The 12,078-nt window shown below is 44.3% G+C and overlaps 1 protein-coding gene across 3 annotated transcripts in view; it reads left to right on the top strand.

Annotated features, from left to right (window-relative positions):
• MDH1B (malate dehydrogenase 1B) overlaps positions 1 to 12,078 on the top strand; it is a 233,815-nt gene that overhangs the window by 64,694 nt on the left and 157,043 nt on the right. The gene's annotated exons all lie outside the window — the stretch shown is intronic.

Raw genomic sequence — 12,078 nt, 5'->3', positions numbered from 1 at the left:
GAAATTACATCTTATGCTGATGACACTCAGCTGATCCTGTCATTGGAAAAGAACTCCACGGAAGCCGAAGAAAATTTTAAAGCTTGTTTTACGGCAGTCATTAAATGGATGAAAAATAACCATCTCTGCTGTAATACCAACAAGACGGAAATCCTTCCGATTGGAAAAAACAATTCTTTCCAACCAAAGGATTGGTGGCCAGATGACACTGCAGCCTCCCCATCAACGGTGGAGGTTGCAAAAAATCTGAGAGTATGGTTTGACTCTTCCCTCTCTTTCAAACCCCATGTCCTAAAGGTAACAGGGACTTGTTTTGGCCTTATTAAAACTCTGAAAAAATTATTTAACCTGATCCCGCTTGCCGCTAGGAAAACAGTGGCAGTGGCTCTTTTATTATCACTGCTGGACTACTGTAATAGCCTCCTGGCAGGGATTAATAAAGCTACCCTGAGGAAACTACAAGTAGTACAGCACGCAGCAGCCAGATTGGTCCTAGGGCTACCTCGTAGAGCGTCTGCCTCTGCTGCCCTGACTTCACTGGCTTTCGGTTCATAAAATAATTTTGTTTAAATTACTGTTGACGACCTTCAGAGCATTCCGCCGGCTGGGTCCTGTATAGCTTTTTACAAGATCAAACCATATATTACAGCGAGGACACTTAGATCTAGTGCTGCAAACTTGCTTAAACCGCCTGGCTTCAAATTGATAACCAAAGGAGGGAAATCGGCAACGGTATTAGGGGCAAAGGCCTGGAATTGCATGCCAAAGGAACTTAGAGCAACGGCACAGGAAGAGCACTTTAGAAAGGCTCTAAAGACATGGATCTTTGGAACATCAGATGCCTGTTGCCTGGCCCTAATCTAGGTCCTAATCTGATACAGCTGATTTTAGTAATTTATAGCACGAGGAGACTCCGTTAGGAGTGGCAGTCGCGCTATATAAGCAACACCTTTCATTTCATATCAGTCACCCCTAAGGTAGGCTCTAGCTAGCCCTATGGGCAGGGTGCGCTGTAGGTAAGAGGTATGACATGTGCCTTAACTGTGTGGCACGTCTTGGTAGTGACAAACAGCCATTTTGGTTTCTTACTACTGTGAGGCTGCCCACTCATAGGAATGCATTGGGGATTCCCTGATATGTGTTTCAGTGGTAATTCCTGACATGAGAGGAGTAGCGAGGTCACGTTTTGTATGTTTGGAATAATGGTAATAAATGCTGCGTAATGGTGTTTGCAGATTTATCATCACTATTTTAGAAATGCCACTTTTAGAAGTGGGCATTTCTGTGTGCTATGTGTCTTTGTGCCTGCCTGTTGTGTATTGCATGTCTGGCTCTGGATGACAGGGGCTGGGGAGGTGCAGTGGCTCAAGAGGTGCTGGGTGAGTCAGCGCTAGGCTGAATAGGCCAATCTGCATTTGGAGTTGTGGGAGGAGTAGTACCTGGACCTGAGTAGGACTGTGCCTGCCTTACACAATGCTGGCTCCACCCCCTGTGGTGTGTCTGGGGCCAGAGCCTAGACTAACAAAGAAGGTTGTTGTACACTGTAAAGAGAATGTTTGAGTGCCCCCCAGAACTGGTTTACACCGGGCACAGAGCCCTGTGTAAGGGGGAGAACGAAGTCATTGGCAATATAAATATTGGGGCTGTGATCCCATGTTGGAGGTACCTGCTTGGAGCTGTGTTGCTGAAGGACTGCTGGGCACAGGAGGAACCGCAATGGAGGACTGCCCCTCTGCTAGAGGGTCCTGTGAGCTGGCCTGCTTGGGTCCAACTCTGCCCCTCTGGACTTTGGGGCTCAACGCGTGGGGAGCGCTTGATCTGTTCCCTTCAGGGCTTGGTGGGGATCCTGCCCTGCAAGGCTTAGGCAACTTAGCGGTAAGCGAGCGCTGGATTCAAGTGAGGAAGCTCTGACGAGGGCTTCTGTTGAAGGATTGTTCTGGACCCTTTATTCAGATAAAAAGTATTGAGGAGCGCTTTATAATTGCTCCTTTGGAGCGCGTGGTGAGTACTGTATTTCCCAGCTTGTCTGAAACTGAAGCACGTGGTGAGCGCTTTAGCCCAGGCAGTTTTCCTTATTGGGAGAGCTTATGTGTGCTCCAGTGGTTGGGAGCCTCCGTGGGATTTAATTAAAAATGAAAAGCTTGCTGGCCACCTCTCTCCCTCGGATGGGAAAGAGCTGGGAGTCCCAGGTACGTCCGCCCGTCATCCAAGCAGGCACGACGATCCCCTATCGTTGACAAGGAAACCTGTAGAAGTCGGCGATGCCCGAGGGAGGAATACGCACCCCCGCGCAGCAGGATGATGCGCAGAGAAACAGAGAGTAACGAGGACGCTCTCCTGAGGCAGAAGTCCCCAACGCTGAAGGAGAGGCGTGCTCCCCGGAGTTACTGGCGTTGCAAGCATCTGCTTAGGGAGCTCAAACCAGCACGGTTCCTGCAGCCGTATGACCCCATGCAAGCCAGTGCGGCCCCTGGATTGAGAGCTCCGCCCGCCAATGCAGCCGCACAGGGCCGCCGGGCCGCACCCGCTGGAAGCAGCCAGCATCTCGAGTTTCATGCTGCCCAGAGCAGGCAGCCTTATCGCGGAGACCTCGGGAGTTCACTTCTTCTGGGTAACCCTCTGCTGGGCTAGAGGATCTGTCCACTGTATTGCCCTCTCTTTTTCAGCAGCAGCGTGGAGGGTGCAGGAGAGGTGAGCTAACCCTACCAGTGTGAGTGTGTTCACAGTGGTAGGGGTGACACTGCCTACTTGGCTGATTAGATTGACGTGTGCACCCTACAAATACCCACTCTAGTGCGCTATGATGGTTATGACAATTGCCAGTGGTAATGTGAGTTGGGTGCTTATGGCCTAAGCTGATACAAAGTGCTTTATACGTTTTATGATTTACGCATTTTGATGGCAAGTGCCTAGTGGCACAAGTGATTTGGGTAATGGTGACAGGCATATTTGATGGCATGGGATTTCCCTAGTATGTGTACGCTACAAGTGTGTACTAAGTTGCACGGAGGACCATTGGTGGTATACTGTGCAGTTATGGTTATGCCTATGAGAGGAATGATGTGTTGTAGAAATGTGGCACTGTTGCTACCTAGTATGTATGCCTAATATCTGTATGCGTAATGTTTTATACAACTGTGATGACGCTCATAATTCATGATTTATGCATAATGTGATTATGTTACGTACAATGTCTACCAGTAGTTACTGGTTGTTTTTACTATCTGTGAGTTATGATGGTGATGACAGAGGCCCGATTGGACCTGTAAGTGTATATAATCCCCTGTAAAGTCATACCTAATGCCAGGTGGCACAGTGTATAAATGTGATTGGGTTCTATTGTGTTTTATGAGTAATACAAAGGCTATTTCTTCTTATATAACCTTGTATAGAGTTTCTTTTGTGGTGTGCCTAGTGTGTCGCTGCTGTGGGAGTGTGTTGCGCAAAGGCTTTCTTTACACATTGTCTCTGGGATAAGCCTGACTGCTCTGCCAGGCTACCAAGGGGGTGAGCAGGGGTTATCTTCAGCGTGTAACTCCCTTGCATTGAGTGGTGGTTTCTGCCTGGCTTAGGCACTTTCCCTAGCCAACCAGAAATCCCATTTCTAACAGTAATCTATAGTGATCATGCCTGTTATTTTAGTGTTAATCTCTGAATATCTTGTTGGAAGCGATTTCATCTAGGGAATAGCTAAATTTTCACTTTCTTCATGAATTTTTCGATGATCATGTTTATTTCCTGTTTTGGCTGCCAAGGAGTTCCAGAATTTCGCCATTTGAGCTGAGAAAGAGGGTCCTCCTATGCACGTTTTCTTTTTATTCAGGAGCAGCATGATGAGAGGCTAATCTTGACTGTGGTGGCCCGTTTTGAGACTATCATTGGAACTTGAGTTGTAGGTGGACAGGCATTTAATTTGCATTGCTGTGTGGAAGTGCAGAGTGCCTTAAAACTGGCACTTACGTACTGTAGCTATCCGGTGTAGTGCTTGAAGAACTGGATAAGTGTGCTCCCTAGGGTTGGGGTGAAGTAATCTTGCTGGTATGCTTTGGCTCCTTTGTAGTTTTGTAGTAAGATGCATGAAGTGCTGAGGTGCAGGCCGTTGGTGTAGTCTTGGTATTACGAAAATGACCTGTAGTATCTGACTGTACCCTAGGGAAGATAGGATTCATTATGTAGAAGGTGCATTTTGTAATTTCAGTAACATGGTTATTGAAGTCAGCGGTGTAGCTGTAACTGGGTAAAATTGAAAATCAAGTCCGGTAAGGGGGCAAGGTTAAGGTTAAACAGGGGGAGTGGAAATTGGAGAGATGATCAAGGCTTGTGGGACACTGCAATGCTTGGTGTAGAAAACCGAGGTGAAAGGGTTTATTGTGGCCATGCTTTGTCTGTCTACGACATAGGAGAAGGTCCATTTTAATGTATTTCCTCGAATATATGATGTTACAACGCATTCAATTTCAACGCATGCTTTTACAACACAGTCTTTACATCACAACTCCCATTACATTGCATGATTTTACAACGCATGCCATTACCGCGCATTTTTACAAACTACCATTCCAACGCATACCATTACAACACATTATACTTTTAGGGCAACAGTAGGGTAAGTGTTGGATAGTGGAGGGGTAAAAATGACCATTCCCACTCCAGTGAGTGCAACAGAAGAGTAAGTGTTGGATGGTGTAGGGGTAACAATTACCAAGTGTTGGATAGTGTAGGGGTAAAAATTACTATTCCTACTCCAGTGAGTGCAACAGTAGGGAAAGTGTTGGATAGTGTAGGGGTAAAAATTACTATTCCTATGTACCCCAAAACCCATACCCACGCTAATCCAAAATAATCTCTATTACTTACTTTAATGCATTGTAATGGTATGCGTTGTAACGGAATGGTTGCAGTGACGTGTTGTAATTGCATGCAATTAATGGCATGCGATGTAAGGGCAGTTACGTTGTAACAGTTGCATTGTGAAGGCAGGTCGGTGTAATAACTGTGTTGTAATGGATGTTTCCCATTTCCTCATATGCTGAATTTTTTTAGTCTCTTTAGGAGTGTTCTATGTAAATAGTGTCAAACGCTGTAAATAGATGCACAAGTAATAATAAAACTGCTCCATTTTTAGGTCTCACCTAGTGTTGCAGCGCGAATGCGCTGCCATCGCTTTGCGAGGCATGCAGTATATACTGTAGAGTGGAAGCTTCGTGGAAGCTCCGCCCAGTCTCTGCCCATTGGCTTTTGTCTTAAATGCTGCCTTCCGATTGGTTTGAGGTTTGTTAGTCCCTCCTCATTCATCATTAGTATCCTTCCACGGCTATTGGCCCCTTTACTCCTAACACGATTTTCTTTTAGGTCTCGCCTAACGTTGCAGGGCGAATGCGCTGCCATCGCTTTGCGAGGCATGCAGTATATACTGTAGTGTTGAAGCTTCGTGGAAGCTCCGCCCACTTTCTGCCCATTGGCTTTTGTCTTAAATGCTGCCTTCCGATTGGTTTGAGGCTTGTTAGTCCCTCCTCAGCCATCATTTGTATCCTACCACGCCTATTGGCCCCTTAACTCCTAACACTATTTTCTTCCCTGTCTCCCCACCCTACCGCCCCCTCCCTCAGTCTGTGACCTCTCACCTTCCCCCCCCACTCCAGTTCGTGTTTTCTTGCCAGCCGGCACTTCTGTTTTCATCTTTATTATTGCCACCTTGAAATATGCGAGTTCAAGATGCGTGCTGTACAAAAACTTCTCTTGTTTAATGAACTAGATTTTAACATTACTCTAAATATAATAAGACTCTAGGCAACATTCGGGGTATGCATGGCAACTGACGCCTCTTAGTTCACAAATGGTATTGTTGTCAGGCAGGAGGAGCGGCAGTGTTACAACTCATGCTTAAAATGAGCACTTTTAATAGCTTCCTCTCAATTCAGTGCTATAATCTTGTGTACTGAGGTGACACACTAAAGAAATTCCCTTTTTTGAATTCTGAAGAGACATTATCGCACATTTACATCATGTTTACTGTATGATTAACATGCCGATCATTTTCACGGCTCGCCCACTGGCTCGTATACGCTTGGCTCGTCTCTGGCTGGCTCTACCTGCTAATTAATATATTGGCTCGCGCACCTCTAACAAAGAGAGATGAATAGATACATGACAGTGAGCCCAGTAGATGGTAGAGAAATAGACTGGTGCAGACAAACAGACAAAGTCAGTCTCCATTGACTCACGTTAGAATCATCACTTTCAATAACCTGGAAATCTGCAGGCAGCTCCCGCATGCCCCAACCTCATCCCCCTCACCTATTCTTAGCAGAAGCGGCAGATTCTGAGCTGTGCCCTGCTGGTGCAGAGGAGCACGGCAGAGTCTGTAGAAGTGCTGGGATCTCTAGCTCTCCGGGTGGGCACCTAAGCCTTCCGGGTGCCTTCACACTCAGGATAAATGAATACATTTTGTTCTGTGCTTTAGTCGCCCCTCTGTGAGCACTGTCTGGTTGATGGAGCTTTGTGTCAATTAACACATTCAGAGAGGTGGTTGTGTACAAACAAACAACAGCCACCATACAGTACGTTTTAAACGTGTAGTTAAATACCTGCTCATCGAGTACCTCATTGGCTGATCATTCCATGGCACTACCAAAATTACATTTGGACACTCCCTTCTATGTGTCATTTAACAACTCGGGGCTTTGGGGTTAAGTAACCTACTTTGGATGCTGTGTAAAAGAGTAAATACAAAAATTAATGCAATGAAACTAAGCAACCAGTACTGTCTAAAACACTGTGAAAACTGACACGCATTCTGGCATTTTGTTTAGTTAATGTCGATTTTCTCATAGATGCAAGTAAAGTACTCTTAATATTAATGAAATTTGCACACTTTTAACTAATAGCACCGGGCAACCTTTGACAACTAGGCAATTAATACATTTTTATGTACCCCCAAAGCCCCCTTGCCCCCACCCCCTTGGCAAACTTCATAGCCTCCCAGTGTTTGGAGGATAACCAAGACGCAGGAGAGTGAGTCAAATAGTCTAGAAAATTAAAGAGAAGCCAGGATTCGTATTCACATGCTCCGATCCCGATCGTGTTGGTTAGTCTGTAAGCACTACTTTTATTAATACGTTTCGTATTAGTAAAGCACCACGGTGTGCATGTGTGGCGACACTTCACCCATAAGGTATGTGCCAAGCGATTGTTGACACAATCCACACTTTGCGTCTTTTTCAATATATTTATCACGAAGTGCAGGACCTCTCCAAGGGATTTTGCACGCTACATACATTCACTCCAAAAATAAAACGTGTAGGTAAAAAACATTGCCATTTACAACGTCAATAGCTCCAACTCACAAATGCGAGACCTATTTGCATTGCAAATGCTTGCTGTCTATTGTCAGCTTCATGTAATCCCAGGTGGATCCCAAGTCTGTCTGCATGCCTCTTTTTTGGTATAACTCTGTCTGAGAGTAGATTGTTCCCCTCCGCAAAAGTGAAGAGCTGAATAAAAATGCTCTCTCTACCAGTTTTAGGAGAAACAGTCATCATTTAGTTGCCAGAGTTTGAAGGATCATGGTTATTTTTTCGCAGAGTGGTCTGATCTAAGAGTTCTTCAGTTCACATGTGGGAAAAGCCTGTGTCCAGAGAATCGTTTAAAATATCTCTTGCAATGGGTCTGGCACAATTAGGTACAAAAAATGTTTTAAAATATTATTGCTGCAGCGAGGTCCATTGGGGATCCAGTTGTATTACATGCTTTGATTAGGCCATTTAGTTTAGTGTCCGATAGCTGTTTGAAGGTTCTGAATAGTTGTTTATTGTTCAGACCTTTGTTCTGCTGGTTACGTCCTTTGTATTTTGTGAAATTGTTATTTTGTTCATGAGGTTGTCTTCTAGTTAATTTAGTAATATTTTATTCAAGATATAGTGACAGAAATATTGCGACGATTGTGTAGCAGAGGTGTGGTATTCTAGGTAGCGGGATTTTGTAAGATTATTGTGTAGTTAGTTCCCAAGGATGTATTTTGCACTGGCTATGGATATCTACTAATGAAGCTTCTTTTCACTGTGATTGCCATTTCATGGTCCCCATATGTGATTACGAAAATTCCTGTTCCCTTGTTAATTCTTTGGAAGGTGAATATCACATCCAAGTTGTATCCTGCTGCACATGTTGATCTCTCAACAAGCTGATGGAAATTGAGTGCCTCAAAGTTTCTTATGATCTGGATGGCCAAAGCTAATACTCATAACTCCAAGCACCCATAAGTTGCTGTGATTTGAGGTGGTCTCCCACACAGTGTCAGTTTATGCATCCTTAAAAGTCGTTTTGTTTGTAGTTTGCCTGTTAATCAGGACGATTGAAAGCAAGCAGGTATGGCCTTGTAGTACCCTGAGTCTCAAAAGGCGAAGGTGAAAAAAGTGTAGAAGGGAGACACCACAAACAGGATTCAAGGTGCTGTTTATTGCACAGGCTGGTGCTGCCTGTATTCGTTTTATACAACTAATATCGGGGTATAAAACACCTATTTCCATAATTTGACTTGCGGAAGGCAAAGAAAATCCATCTTTGCAGTATTTTGTTATCTATTGAAAATGTAACTCATTAGTAAACCTTGTTTATTAGTAAATATGCCACAAAGATGGTTTATAAGCATTTTGTGAATTTCTGCCTCAAATGTAGTTCTTCCAGAATGGATCTCACAGGTTCCCAGGCCCTAATTGACAATAAGTTGTTTTCCCAATTCAGACAGGAGTGTGAATGGCACACATTAAGGACATTCTAAAGAACAAAAGGGCTATAGGGGGGCAGCTGCCTACTGTAAGATTCTTGGCATGAAAATAGGTTCAGATTAATTTTAAGAACATCCACTTCCACTTAACTCGGCAACATGAGAGGAGAGGTGAGAGACACCAGGTGCACACACAAAGGTAGAGCAAGAACTATGCCTATGCCACATCAGGGCTATAGTTTGAGTTTGTGTTTGATCCTGACTTTCGCATTGTCAGGTGGACTCCTGTCACCTAGCAGGTCTCCTTGGCCAAGAACCACTCAGTGTAGGTTTTCCACTAATGAGGAGAGGGAGGCTCATTATAATAAGGTAGCCAATAGAAGGGGATTGTTATGTTGTAAGTTTACACTAAGTGGATTGAACTGAGTGTGGGCTCTTTCTTAAGTAGGGTTATGTCGCATCAGCAATCACTAGTCAGAGACTCCCATGAGAAAAGCTCCCACTCCAGATACTTCAGGCGAGAAGGAGAGATCTGCTCCTCTCTGCCTGGGAAAAGAATGAAGCTTTCGGTCCTTCTGCCCCTTCTGCCAAACTTGAAAGTGCTTCCCTCAGGTCATACTATTATACCTCCATGCAGATAAAGGAAAAAAGGGCATGTTTTGATTGGACGTTATCTGTGGCCTGGGTATATTGTGTCATAGGCCCTATCTCTCATGCTACATCTGCCCTAGTTTCCTAAAAGCTGATTTGAGCTGTCTGGGAGCTGTTAAAGTGGCCAGGAGGAAGATGTACAGCATCCTGAGGAGTTTGGTCTTCAGGAATGTTTCGACATCTGAATTACAAGGACAAGGTATCAAGGATGCCCTAGATAGGCGCTGCCAAGGTTGGCAGATTTCTACATTCGTGTTGCATGGAACTTTTTACCACAAGGAATAAGGTTTCCTCTGGATTCTATGGAGAATGTACCCAGCCATATAACGACCAATTTGGCGAAGTCCCAATGAAGAAAAGAAAACAGGTGAAGGAGGAAAGGTTAGTCTAGTGATTAGAGAATTTCATCAGCTAAGATGTTCAAGATTTTTCTGCTCTCAGATTTTGGTGCCAAAATCCAAGGCTTTGGTGGGAATTCAAATCCAACGTATGCAGCCATGCTGGAGTAAATGTAAGTTCCAGAAAATAAGATTACTCCCTGATTACATTGAGACAGATAATTCTCTTTATGAACAGTGTTCAGGATTATGGTTCGTGTAAAGTTTACCATGTCCGTTAATTACTGAGTACGAAAAAGTACCCACCTCCAGCTATTTTTTCCAAGTACTCATCAGTACGTCACACCTCTCGATATTTATTTATGGGTGGAAAATACTTGGAAAATACCGGGAGATGATGATTTTGTGGAGAAAGCACCAAAATCTGCATGTTATGCCCAATATTGAAGAGCTTAACCCGCTATAGAAGAAACTTTTTGCACCCATGAAATTCTGCACCTCAGATTATTAAAATTTAACATTTGCAATAACTATCATATCCGGGGCAATCGTAATTAAGGCTTATGTGTGACTGTACATTTATTTATTTATAAAGTTTTATATTATATTGCGCAAACGTTACTCAAGCGGGTATCAGAGCGCTTCACATAAGGACAGGAACAGCTTCCGACAGGGCAGGACAAGTGGGTAAACAAGAGTACTGCAGTCAACAGAACAACACAAAAATACAGTAAGGAAGCAAACGTGTGAGGAGGGGGTCTCAGCGCATAGTTACCGGGGGGAGTAGTTACAGTAAAGGTTCAGAACGTATGCAAGAAGTGCTTTGACTTCTTTTTTGAAAGAGGACGTTCAGGGATTCAGTCTGATTTCCGGAGGCAGGGCGTTCCAGATTTTCGGGGCGATACCGGAGAAGGCTCGGTTATAGGTTTTCTTCCTTTGAAATGTTTGTGGTTTCAGCAGGAAAGTGTTTGAGCTCCTCAAAGATCTGCAACCACCCAAGAGTTCCAGTTTCCAGGCGAGGTACAGAGGAGTGTTAAGGTGAAGGGTTTTGTGCGCCATGCAAGCAATTTTAAGATGAATCCTAGCCATCATAGAACGCCAGTTTAGAGATAACAAATCCGGTGTGATGTGGTTATTTCTTTTGGATCCTATGATGAGCCTAGCCGCCAAGTTCAGTGAGGGCCTCAGCGGGGCCAGCTTGTAGATCGGAAGCCCACAGAGATTTGAGCTCCCATACTCCAATCTGGAGATGACTAGTGCTTGAACAGCAGACTTCAAGTCTTCCGGAGGAAGGAAGGGATTTAGCTTTCTTAGTATGTTCATTTGGAAGTTCGCTCCTTTGGTGGCGACGCTGATGTGTTCCTGCATGCTCAGGGCCTTATCAAGTATTATTCCGAGAGATTTGGTAGAGTCAATGATGTGTGGAAAACTGTTGAGAGCCGTAAGCTGCTTCATGTATTCAGTCATAGTAGCGTTCTGTTTGGGAGGGTAGATAAGGAGGAATTCCGTTTTGATGGAGTTTAATTTTAGATGATTGGAAGTCAACAAGTGTTGGGTTTTGAATAGGGTCGAATTGAGTGAAGTGATGTCTTCGGGGGAGGAGATTTTCAAGTTCAATTGGGTATCGTCCGCGTACATGTGGTACAGTATATTGGATGATTTGAGCATTTGCGTTAAGGGCTCCAAGAACAAGTTGAACTCTAGCAATCGGAGATGAGTTGGAGAGGGAGTGATTGACTTTAATTCTTTGTGATCTGTTATGAAGAAATGAGGCAAACCAGTTCAGAACTGATCCTGATATACCCATCCTTCGTTCCAGTATATCCAAGAGGTTGTCCTGCTTGACCGTATCAAAAGCTGACAAGAGGTCAAGGAGGATTAGAAGGCAAGCTTCATTCCGATCCAGCATTTTTAGAGCGTCATCCATGATGTGGGTAATGGCGGTGCTATGACCCTGGCGAAGCCCGATTGGAATTGATCAAGAAGCTGAAATTGATTAATGTGGTTTCAGAGTTGGACATGGACACATTTTTCTAGCAGCTTCGATAGCATAGGAATGGTAGTGATTGGGCAGAAGTTATTAAGGTTGTCTTGCTCAGCAGAGGGTTTTTTAAGAATAGGCGTAACCTGGCCAGCCTTTAGACAGTCAGGAATTCACCCCTTGCTGGAAGGAGGCATTTACAATCTTGGTCCAAATTGGAACTAGGGACCTCTTCATTTCATTGAAGAAACTGTGTTGTAGTGGGTCATTGAAGTGGTTGGAGGGTTTAAGTGTAGTAAGTATGTTAAGTATCGAGATTTCGTCAAAGGGTGTGAAAAGGCTCTAGGAGGTGCTATTTTTGGGAGTGTACCCTAGAACAGGGG

Source organism: Triturus cristatus, chromosome 3_2, assembly GCF_964204655.1.
Source record: "Triturus cristatus chromosome 3_2, aTriCri1.1, whole genome shotgun sequence".
NCBI lineage: Eukaryota > Metazoa > Chordata > Amphibia > Caudata > Salamandridae > Triturus > Triturus cristatus.
This window is presented reverse-complemented; position numbering and strand designations above follow the sequence as displayed.